Genomic DNA, 12248 nt, shown 5'->3' with positions numbered 1-12248 from the left:
CAAGATTTTTTTATCTTTATATAAATAATGCTATAGCCAACCTCACATTTTATAAACTTGATGCAGGAGTTACTGGATAAAATCTTTTGATTGGTGTTTATACATGTCAGTGGAGGTGCTTAATACCCTCTTGTCTAAAGTTTATGGACATCCTTGTGGTAATCGCAACACCTTTTTACTTGAAGAGATGTTAAGAATTTGATGCTTGCTGTCAGTGTTTTGTGAAGTGCAGTTTGTGAGTAAATACTATAATGCGATGATCTTAAAATCTGTAGCTTATAAAAAGGTCTAATTTTTGGCCTAAAACATCAGCGTCTTCTGGGAATCCAGAATGTTTTCCTTTTCTCAGTTTTCTGCATGCATCTTTTTATTGTATGATTGCAGCTATTGTCTGCAGGCCCCTTGTTTCCTTGTTGAATCTTGTTCTTGTAGTATTACACCAATAAATAACATCTTTGTTTTTGGATTTGTTTCTGTTTTGAGCAACTGCAAAAGTGCTTCTGTTCATACATTTCTTATGAGGATCTCCATTTATTGTATGCCATATTTTATTTGAGGACTAAACTACATTGTGCTGTCTAAGAGACCTGGGGCCTAGTGGGCACTTGGATGGTGACCCTGTTACATACTGACACATTTAGCTACAATTAGAGCTTCCCTTACTAGTAGGGGTGCACTGCTAAAGATTTTTTGGGCCAGTACCGATGGCCAATTGACTAGCCATGTCAGCCAATACTGATCCAATTGCCATTATGCAGCCTGGCAGTTTGGAGAGCAGCACCTGGCTGGTAAATTGGGAGGGGGGGTGGGGGATGAGGGGTACAGATCGAGGCCCCTGTGGTGAGTGAGGGAGGGAGGGAATGGGGGTGGAGCTGGGGCAGGTGCTACCTGGCCAGGGTGGGGTGTGGGACAGAGCCAGTGGCTCATGGTGGGGGGAGGGGAGGGAGCAGCTCCTACCACTGTGCACACCCCTGGGGAAGACATGTGCCCCTGTGGATCTATGCACAGGGCAAAGGCGAGCTGCATGCTTCGGGCTGGGGCTGCTCTAGCCTCTTCCTGGCGGCTGTGCATTGGCGGGGTGGGGCAGGCAGTGATGGCACTGGGAGGGAGGCTACAGCAAATTTTAGGGTGGCTCTAGCCTCCCCCTCTCCCCCCCCAGCCCTTCCTCCCAGCACTGCTGCCACCCACCCTGCCTGGCTTGAGCGCAGCTGCTGGGAAAAGGCTGGAGCAGCCCTAGCTCTGAGCGTGCAGTGGCAGCCTGCCCTTGCCTTGCACACAGATCCGGGGCAGGGGGCGTGTGCCCACTATGCATCCCCTAGGGGTGTGCGCAAAGGTGGGAGCCACCCCCACGCCCCTCTGGATGCACCACCAATTCCGTTCCACGCCCTGCCCCACCCGAGCTGTGTAACACCTGCCCCAGCCCCACTCCCTTCCTCACCGCGAGGGCCTTGATTTCACCACCACCCCCTGCCACCCACAGACTTACCAGCTGGACGCTGCTCTCCAAGCTGTTGGGCTGCAGTCCTGGCCATGCACGTTGTGTGGCTGCGCACATGCATGCACAATTTATCAGCGACATTATCAGCCAAAAAAAGCCGATTGCAGATAATGTCAGTTTACTTTTATCGGTGCTGATACTATATGGACCGATGTATTGGTGCACCTCTACTTACTAGTAGAGTCAGAGGACTTGGGAATTGTTCAGACAGTGATATAAAACTATGGTGTTAATTCTCCCCTTCTAGTCAAGAATAAAATTCTCAGAAATAAAAATCTGCTAGCACTGATCAGAGAAATATGGTTGGAGCTACCATGAGTCTGATTCTATGGAGAATATGACCAAAGTTCAACTAATTTTACTGCTGATTCTTGGGTTCTTTTCATTCAAGACATTTTATGATATGAGAATAAGGGACTATGGGGCACATTTTTTAAAGCTATTTAGGCTTCTAAAGATGTAGGTACCTACATGTAATACAGTCAACACCTGTTTGTAGCAATACTTGGTAAGATTGGCATCTGCTTACCTGCAACATTTTTCCTACCATGTTGTATTCATACAGCACTCCCTACAAGAGCAACGGATGCACTAGGCCAGGGCTAGGCAACCGCTGGTATGGGTGCATGAAGGCATTTTGCTTGGTACATGTGCCTCAGGGTGGACAGCAGGGAAGGGGCTGGGGCTGCACTGGCACAAGAGTTGGTTCCGATTGCAGGTATTTTTGGCACTCTGACTAAAAACATTGCTGACCCCTTCACTAGGCGCTGGCATGTTGCTACTGGCAGGACCTATTAATCCCTTGGCGTCCAACTCCCATTGTGGGGCTTAATGCTTAAAGGGGTTTGAAAATCCTCCTGAAAGCATTACATGCCCCTCTAGGCAACCAAACATGCAGATTGGGGGGAAATGAAAAAGAGCCTTAAACTAAAACTTTTTTAAAAGTCTGGTTCTGACTATATGCTAGGCGGTGCTATTAAAAAATAATAATAATTGGGGCCACAGGTGAATATAGTGAGGTAAAAGCAGGATGCAGAGGAGGAAAGGTATGTGCCCTTTTACTGCTTTTTTATGAATAAAGAAAGGAAGGCCTGGAGGATTTTTTAATTAAAGGCAAATATTCCACTTTTTCTCCCTATTTTTTAAATAAGAAATGTAGATTCAGTCTAGCTTAGAGGGAAGCAGGATGAGATTAATTGGAGAACTCAGTCACAAGAATTAAGAGTCTGATGGAACAGAGAGGAAGGGACTTGTGGGCTACCTAAAAGTGTATTTTCACTGCAGGGTTAATCTAGACTTGGTTAGCCTAGTCCAGAAGTGAGCAGCTGTTCTGCACAGCCATACTTTGGTTACTGTGTCCTCATTGCACTTGTCCATGTGTGATGCAAGGACATCTGAAGGCATATCCTATGGTTCTTTGTCTGATGGTAGGTTGATTCTTTACTAATGAATTGTGGGAGACCATGATATCCTACTGGGCACAAGAAGATAGTTTTGGAATTTTCTTCAGGGTAATCAATGCTCAAGTTATTTAGGAAAGTAGAGCTGGAAGGGACCTCACAAGGTCATCTAGTCCAGCAGCCCCTGTTCAAGGCAGGATCATTCCTGACTAAAACATCCCAGCCAAGTGTCAGTCTAACCTGCTCTTGAAAACTTCCAGGGATGGAGTCCACAACTTTTCTAGGTAGCCTGTTTCAATGTTTGACCACCCTCATAGTCGGAATGTTCCTCTGATCTAAGTTTCCAATGCTGCAGCATGAGACCATTGCTCCTAGTCTTGTCCTTTACATCCATAGAGAGCAGTCCATCTCCATTCTCTTTCTAAATACCCTTCAGCTATTTGAAGACTGTTATCAAAACCCCTCTGTCTTTTTTCCAGACTAAATAACCCTAGTTCTTTCAGCCTGTCTTCATAAGTCATATTTTTCAGGCCCCTAATCTTTTTTGTTGCTCTCTACTGGACATGTTCTAATCTGTCCACATCCTTCTTGAAGGGCCCCAGAATTAGGCACAGTACTCTCAAGTGAGGCCCCAGGAGTGCTGTGACACATTTATCTTGTGTCTGATACAAAGGGGGAAGTTAAGCAACCCAGGTGAAAACATCATCCAAGTTTTAGCCCATACTTCCACCCAGGCCAGCTGGTCAAGTTTTCGGTCATCACAGAACTTAGTTGAGAAGGAGTCTGTGTGAATGGAGATTGAAGGGCACCATAGGGTCAATGTTCAAGTAAGAGCCCAAGTTAATTTTTAGTGAAGATGCAGCATAGCACTCTTTAAAAAAACAACTTACCTAAAATACTAATGGCTTTACTAAAAATTAGATGTTCTGGCCTCTTCAATCAAGCTGGAAGAATTTACTCTGTATATCTGAATTTTAGAGCACTGATTCTCAACCAGGGTGCTACAGCACCCTGAGTTTCAGAGATCCTTTTAAGGGTAATATGCAGTATTAGCACTGTTTGGTCTGCAGACATTTACAGATGGTTCATAAGATTAACCCAGAGATTTCAAAGAGGAATTTATAGTGTTGAAAACTAAGGATGTGAATGGTTAAACATTTAACTGTTCACATATTGATAACCAGTAATACCTTGCTGGTTACCGTTTAGCATGAGGCAGGAAGTAGTCTGGTAGGGAAGGGTGGGAAAGAAAATGGCGCAGTGTCCTTGAAGGGGAGGAGGAGAGGTGGGGCTAGAATGTACTACAGAGCATGAGGCGCAAAGGGTCTAATCCTTCTTGTGGCATTGGCCTTTTCCCCACCATCCACCCTGAGGCATGTGTGCACCTGCTGCTAGCAATGAGCTGAGCTGGAACTCCACAGACCCCGATGCAGCCACTTGCAGCCTCCCTAAAAAAATTAGAACATTTTCAGGAGGGATGTAAATAATGATTAAGTACATGTTTAAACTCCCCATATGTTATCAGTTAAACGGTTAACTGAAAACATGCCTCTGTCAAGGAATGGCCCCCATCTGCATTCACTCACCTAGGTGGGACCAGCAGGCTGAGAGAGCCCCTCACCAGCTGCTTCCTGAAGGCAGCTGTAGCCCCCAGGCAGCTGCGAGCAGCAGTGGGCTGGGAAAGCCCCTCACCTACTACCATCCCTAACATACAGCAGCCTAGGGACCAGGGCCAGCTGCAGGTAGCAGTGGCAAGCCTCCTCACAGTCCATAAAGCCACAGGTGGCAGCAACAAGCTGGGAAAGCCCCTTGCCCATTGCTGCTGGAAGCACATGGCTACTTGGGGGCCGAGGCTGCAAGCAGGTGCAACTGGGTCTGCAGAGCCTCGCCCTGGCTCATTGCTGGTAATGGGTGCGCATGTCTTGGGGCAGAGGGCAGGGGAGCCATGAGGGGGCCAGTCATTTTGTCAGTGCAGCCCTGCCCCTTTGTATTCATTACTGGCACTTCTGTATCTGTTGTACTTTGAGGGGATGTGATCCTGTATTAAATACGTGTTTAAGAATAGTTTATATTTGGGTAATCTGGGGCAGGATTTTAGTTTGGACAGGAGGAACAGGAAAGAGAGGTAATTTAGCTACAGCACTTTAAAATCAGCCTAGTTTAAAGTCTTTCAAGACTAGCTCTACATAAGGAAAAGTGTCCTTAATATGTTAGCTAAAATATGTTTACCAACACATGTCAATGTTTGTCTTGTGTAGATGAGGCAAATTGTAGTTTTAACATATTAGCTGCTTATGGATAAAATAACCAGCGTGTTACCTAATAGTACTATTTTTAGTGGTGAAAATAAAGCTTGAATGTGGGCAAACACTATAGCCTTTCTGCACTTGGTTTCAAATAAGTTTTTGGATTTTCCAGCAATAGTTTAGAAAATTGTTCCTGCTGCCTTTCATCACTTGACTCCCCTGTCCAAGGAAAATAGCTAAACAAGTTTTGAAGATACTGGTAAGGCAGTTATGCCAGACTTTTTTTTGGTGATGTGATTTTTTTTTTTTTTCCCTTCTCCCCTGTCTTTTCCTCATTCAGCTCGCTCAGTTTACCTGAGAATTGTTTCCTCTATTCCTTTTGGTACTGCATGAAGGGTGGCAAGGGAATACTCATCATCTTATAATTAACAGAATACATGCATTCAAGTGCTTTAAGATACTACCTATGCATTTCAGAGGGAAAATGACAGCGGGCCTTGAGGGCATGGGCAAATGAACAGGATGCTGCAGTAGTAACAAGTGCAACCAGTTTATGGTGTGTCAGCTACTCTGCAGTAACAGCCGGTGTGCATGCACTGATGGTAGCTTATCTCTTTCACTGAAGGATAAACTGGTGTGGGGTAAGACTGCACCTGGGAAGGTAATACAGAATAGCTGAAATGCTTAATTCCCTTTCTTGCTTACCTCACATTAACTTGTTTGCGTGTCCATGACTTGATCCCTGAAACAGAGGTCAAGATAAAAGTTCCATACATATGAGTTCCTCACCTGGTGCTTTGCAGTTCTCATTTTATAGTTGTAGGGATGCAAACAGGATTGGGTAGAAGACTCTAAAATAAACTTAATTAATGTATCTATTATTTTGCAGATTGTTTTGATGTGGAATTGGATCTCACAGCTTGATGCAAATAAAACAAATAAAGGTAGGTAAATAACAAGCTTCTGAAAATGCTTTGCAGCAAATATTGTAATTCATTAATACATACTTTTAAATGACCAGAAATACTGTTTTACAGAAATAGAAATAAAGGAATTTTAAAAAATAATTTACTTGATTGAAATTGTATATTTTTTTCTCTCTTGATTGTAAAAGTGAAAATCTTCTTGTGCTGTTTTGTCCATAAAGTTTGTGCATGTATAAGACTGTAATATACAATCTGTTTTACTCCGCAAATGATACTGACCTGAAAAAGTATCTTAAGCCGGTATTGGCTGCGGAGATCCAAAAATGAAAACTTCCATTTGTTAATTGAATTCTGTCCTGCAGATGGTCCATCTGGTTAATAAAGTCTGAAAATGCAGCTCAGTGCACTTCTAAAAGTTTTTTTTTTCCCTTGTAGTTAAAATGTAATTCTATTTGTAACTAGCTTTATTGGTACATAAAAATGTTGATACCCATCAGAACCATATTTTAACATTCCAGAAAATGAACTGGATAATTGTAGGCTTATGTTAGATGCTTTGGCTTTCTTGTCTTTAGGAATGGTTTCATGGGGAATGACACTGACAATGTGAAAACTTTAGCATTAAAGGACTATTCCTCCTTAAACTTAATTGTAATATCTGGGCATTCAGCAGAACATATTTTAAAGGAATTTTTCTTTCACTGCAGCATTGCCAAAAAAATACAATAAATATTTTTTAAAATCAAGAAAATATCTAACCAAATATGATGGTTTCTTTTAATGGTTTGACACTGGAGGCTTTCTAACCACACAATTCTCCCTCCCCCCATTCAGTACCAAAGGTGTGCCAAGTATATATGAGAGACTGGGGAGGGAGCACCCACAAACATACACCCCCTTAATTGGTGAGATCTCTTTAAGGGGCTTTAATTGTTAATAGACATTGCTTTATACATTTTAGGTGTAAAGGAGTTTAGTCTTCACCATCACTATATTCTTGCTAATCTGATTTAACAGAAGAACTTGAATATAAAATGTTGAGGGGTAGGGAGGGAAATTAAGGGACAAAACAGGTACATTTCTGAGGCAGGAGCGTTGAGTACTAGGAACCTGGGCCAAAACTTGCATTAGATCCATTCTATTTTGTATGTTTGTGGTGTTCAGGGCTGTGTGTGTGTGTTTTGGCATGCTGAATTAAAATGTTACTTCCAAGAACCTCCTCCCACCCCCAACAATGATAAATTATGCAGCAAGTGGGAAACAGTGTGGCAGCCTAAAGTATACAAATATAGGGGTTTTTTTTAATTAAACCATCGGCCAAACAAGAATCAAGTGTGATACATGCTTTTGAACAAATTAAGATGGCTTGGTGGGAGGGAGGGGAAGAATTTGGTAAGGTAAGGATAAGTGTGATTGCAGAAAGCAAAACAAGTAAAAGTCTGGGTTGCATCAAGGGTATGATTGCTGTATAATTTGGTAATTTAGGAAATGCCAATGTGTCAGTACCAAAATTAGCCTGTCAGTCATGAGGAATTTCCTTCCATTTTTGACCTGAATGTCATAGGAATTTTGTGACGCATACAGATTTATGAATGAAGATGTTTAGAAAATAATGTTCAGTTTCATAACAAAATTAAATTTGGTTTCATGTATTTTTAAGCTTCCTGCACTACTACTGTTCCTACATTTTGACCATGGCAGCTTTAGGTAAGGACCTCATTCTTAAGGAGTTTTTTGTGCTTTAAAAACTGGTCATGATGGCATTTTGTATACATAATAGTTGGTGTTTTGTGTACATCATATTCTTCAGTTATCTAACCAAATGTAGATTTATATGCATCTTTTTTTGTTCTCTAGTAGACTAACACTTACCTTCTAAATTGCAAAAAAAACCAAACCCTATGTTGGCTTCATATTTTGGATGGGGTGGGTATGCACGTACAAATACAAGCTTATTTTGCTTTTCTTTGTTTAATATGTAGGCTTACGTTTCTTAAAATGGTTTTGAAAATACATAGAAGTCTTAAAATAGTTGCTTTGTACATCTACCTCTTCTGCTTTATTAAGATTCTGGAAAAGCCACTTGTCTGGATCTGAAACTGATTATGAGAGAAGCTGCTCTAAGAAATTAAAATGCCAAGTTATCTAGTGGGTAGTTTTGTGTAATACAGGAAGTAGCTTTGTGCTAAATTGTGATAGTCCTACTTTGGGAGGTGACTGATAACTATACAGGCTCTACTGCTTTGTTTATCTTTTTAGAAAAAATTCTAATATTTAGTAGTTTGCGTGTAGTTTCAGTGTTAGAACTGATGACCATTTCAAGTTGCTGCTTGCAAGCTTATAAAATCTGCTCCTTTGAAAAGTGGATCAGAAAATTCTGTAAAGCTGTGCACCCAGTTATTTTATTCTATACCAGAGAGATGAATTTATAAAAGAAGAGTCATAGACAGGGAGAAAATTTGTGTTTATCCAAAACTTAATGCCCTTGTTGCCTGCTGTTTTCATGCCTGATATTACAGTCTTACATGTTGTTTCTTCCTGAAATAGAGGGTGCATAAAACACATTTTTTAATGGCTTGAATTTGGAGATAGGTTTTTCTTCTGGATTGAAAATTTTGCTGGATTAGTCCAAGCACAGAGAAAACATAATCTCAATTGGGAAATAAAAAAAGTTTTGAGAATCCCAGCTCCTTTCAAGTTGGATGAAAAATTCGAAGGTGTGAACTTAGTCATTTAGTTTTATCATACAAAATTGTCTTCTAAATGAAGACTTTTAAAGGTGTGTGATCTTAGTGAAGAAAGGCATCTAGGCTGCTTTCAGACATTAAACAAAGCACAACAACAAACAAACACAAACAAATGTGCTTTAGTGGAAGAAGCAGCACATTAGTTCATCCTGGTCCACAGTGTCTTCATGGATCGGGTGCTTCAGTGGAACTTTTTGGCACTTTTATCTAATAGCTGATGGAATCAGTGCCAAGAAAGCCTCACTAAAGTGCTCGATCTATACAGATGTCAGGCGAGCTGGGTCCAACTAATGCACTCCCTCTTCTCGACATGCGCTGGGCTTGGTGTGGGAGCGAGCAAGGTTTAAAGTAAAGGGCTGCCCTTTTTTAAAGTGTCTGCAAGCAACCTTAGATTCTATTCCTGTTGTTTGTGGGTTCCTTTTTCTTTTTGAATGATCTGAGTAGTGGTATCATTTGTGTTCAGAATACTCTAGGTTTGAAGAACATGGATATCTTCTTTTTTTGAGGACACTTAACTGGATTAATCAGATGTGATGGAGAGATACCTGTAGCACTCCGGAGAGATGGAGTGACCCAATATTTCATCTGCATTAAGAAATTTACATAAGAGACTTCAGGAGCTGACAAAAATATCTGACCTACATGTTTTCCTGCTTCATTTGGGTTATTTTAATTTCTAAGTTATGACTCTGTTGTACCAGTGACACATGGTTGAAAACCTACTGGATTGTCTCCAGGTTTATTTTTATTGAAGATAAATCCATACTCTTTAGTCTTTCTTCTAATTAATTCTTGACAACTATTATCTGCCTTTTTCTTTATAGTGCTCCTTCTCCAAAACAATACTCATCATACGGTATAGTGACCCTGTACTGCATATATCTCCTTAAGTATCCAGTCAGAAATTTGAGGAGTGGGGGGTTATGTCAAAGTGGTAGACTGCAAAATTTTTAGAGCACCATTTTGAACAGGGATGAGCAAGGCAAGATTGCATTTGTCAAGGCTAGAAAAAAATGTTTTTGCTGCACTGGAGATTCAAGGTGAGTTGATGGATAGGAAACACCACATCGTAGGAATCTAATGAAGAGTGAATCTGTTGAGGTTAGGTGTAACTTGGATGTGAACACCTGGAGAAAGATTGTAGTATTGAAGATGACACCTGGGTGATGAGTCCGAGTGACAGAAGAGATTGTGTTGACGTCTGCAGTAAGACTATGTAGATAGAGTAGGCTTAGGGCAGGGTGGATTAATTTAAAGAAAAATTATTTAAAAATAAAAACAGTTTTAACTGTGATTCAAATCAGAAAGCAAGAAAGCTTAATTCAAAACGATCTTAATTTTGTTTTGCATTTGTGCATTTTAGTTACTTTTCTAAAGAAAATATTGCTTTGTTGTTGATTGGTAAGCATGAAGCTTAAAGTATGGGATAAAAGAGAATGGGTGCAAGGGAGAAGAAAGGTTGTTGGTGCAAGTGAAGGGTGTTAGAGAGAAGTTAAATTTGTTTTCTTTAGGAAAAGCAGAGGGTTGAAAGCTGGATTTAGAAGGCAAGGGGAATATCGAAGTCACAGGGTTGGTTTTGGTCCTCCCATGGAAGTAATTGAGATTCCTTGCAGAGGAAAAAGTGAGGGGTTTAACAAGTATCAAAAAGTTATTTGAGAATTACAGGTGCTGGTTTCAAGTAAGCTGGAGGAATAGAGTTGTTTTGAAAGATGGATGACCTGGATATGGTGCTGCCCTGATCACAGGATTTCTGACAGATGCACTCTCAGTAGTGTGAGTGGATGTACAGAAATAGATGTCAGGGCTGAACAAGGGCTGGTTGTTGGAAAGGTGGATTGTGCAGTGGGGAAGAAGGGCAAAGAGAGAAAGGTATAGTAGTGTGACGCATGGAGAGAGTCTGTACTGGGGTGTCTAATTTATCTGTAGGTGTGCCCCATAGGGCTTCCCATGGGTCCAAAAATTTGGCAGTGGGATGAGTGGCACCAGTGTTGTTTGTTGCAGCTCTGGGGGCCACACCAACTAATACTGCCACCACCTGCCACACTGCAAAACTTCTGGACCTGTGAGGATGCCTAGTCCAGAAATTTTCTACATTAACAGAAGAATGGGTGAAGGGGAAGACTGAGAGCAGATTAGAAGCACCACACTGGCCCGAAAGTCCTAGAAAGGCTGAGTGACATGATTGGGCATGGGGGCACTGACTGCAACTTTTTGAAAGAGTAGGTGGTGATCAGAGAGAGAAATTTAGAACAGATCACAGAAAGTGCTTGAAGACCAAGTGTGACGAAAGGCGCCAACTCGGGGCTGGTCACCATACCGACCCACCACTTCATCTAGGGCAGTCTGCCCTGTCTTGTTTGCCACGACTTGTTGGGACCAACCTGATGTAATAAGTGGGAGGCTGCCCATTTTAATGCCGTGATGCCAGCGGGTTTACACATTGCTCCGACCTTCCCTTACTGTGTCCCATGCCTTGCAGATGACATCATAAGTTGATTACAGCACTAGTTTAGGGCTGGGCTAAACTCTGCCCCTTGTTGGAACTCTAGCATCCTTTCTTGCACACTGCCGCCTCTTACAGGGCCTCATTCACACTATCCCTCACTGGGCCACTCTCACCCCGCTCTATTCCATGACTGCGTGACCTTCAGGCTTGGCTACTCACTCTCTGGCCAGCCCACAGGCACCACTGGGCACCCTACTGTACACAGCCACCGGCCTTATGCCCCACCCTGGGCTGACTCAGCCACTGGCTCCTTTCTGAGCCACATATTTCTGCTCTCCTTGCTGGGGCCTCAGGGTCTTACACCCCCTGGGCTCAGGTGCTTCCCTCTAGCCATGCCTGCCCCTACTCATCCCTCTCACTCAGGCCTCAGGGTCTTGCACCCCACGGGCTCAGGTGCCTTTCAGTAGATGTGCCTAGCCCCACTAGCTTTGGGGTCTTGCACTCCCATGGACTCGGGTGCCTCTCCCTAGGCCCTACTGTATGCCTGGCCCTACTGTCTGCTCTTTAACCCACTGGGTAGTGTGGGCTGGGGTTATAAGATGCCCCTACTCATCTTTCACTGGGGAGACAACTGGCCTGGCATTTCTGGGGAGCTACCCCGCCACAGGCAGCCCTACCAGACTGTCTTTCCTCAGCAGTGTCCGGGCCGCCTTCCGATCTCGTCCATGTCGCCATGTGCGAGCCGGGAGCGATATGCGGACCCGTTTTTGCGCACGCGGGCTGTGGCCAGCAGCCTGGGCACGCGGGGTCGAAGAAGACCGGTGGCGAGCTAGAATTAGTTACGGACGCGTAATGGTTGATTAAAAGATTGTTTACTTACACCAAAGATGGTCGTGGTGTAGGCTGGACAGTTTTCCAGGCTCAGCTCCGCTTAAATCCTTGCTAGAGGATTCCGACAATTGACCCCGGAGTGGTTGAAGCTCCG

The 12248-nt window shown here is 42.9% G+C and overlaps 1 protein-coding gene across 9 annotated transcripts in view; it reads left to right on the top strand.

The window, feature by feature from the left end:
* Positions 1 to 12248, top strand: part of ZNF644 (zinc finger protein 644) — an 85438-nt gene that overhangs the window by 21203 nt on the left and 51987 nt on the right. For 8 of the 9 annotated variants that reach the window (XR_003093619.1, XR_003093615.1, XR_003093617.1 and 5 more), the window contains exons 3-5: positions 6034 to 6088; positions 7731 to 7777; positions 9281 to 9857. The gene's annotated coding sequence lies outside the window, so the exon portion shown is untranslated. The remainder of the gene's footprint in view (positions 1 to 6033; positions 6089 to 7730; positions 7778 to 9280; positions 9858 to 12248) is intronic. The other variant, XM_006021809.3, reaches the window with a different exon arrangement.

This window comes from Alligator sinensis, unplaced genomic scaffold (assembly GCF_000455745.1).
Source record: "Alligator sinensis unplaced genomic scaffold, ASM45574v1 scaffold199_1, whole genome shotgun sequence".
In the NCBI taxonomy this organism is placed as follows: domain Eukaryota; kingdom Metazoa; phylum Chordata; order Crocodylia; family Alligatoridae; genus Alligator; species Alligator sinensis.
This window is presented reverse-complemented; position numbering and strand designations above follow the sequence as displayed.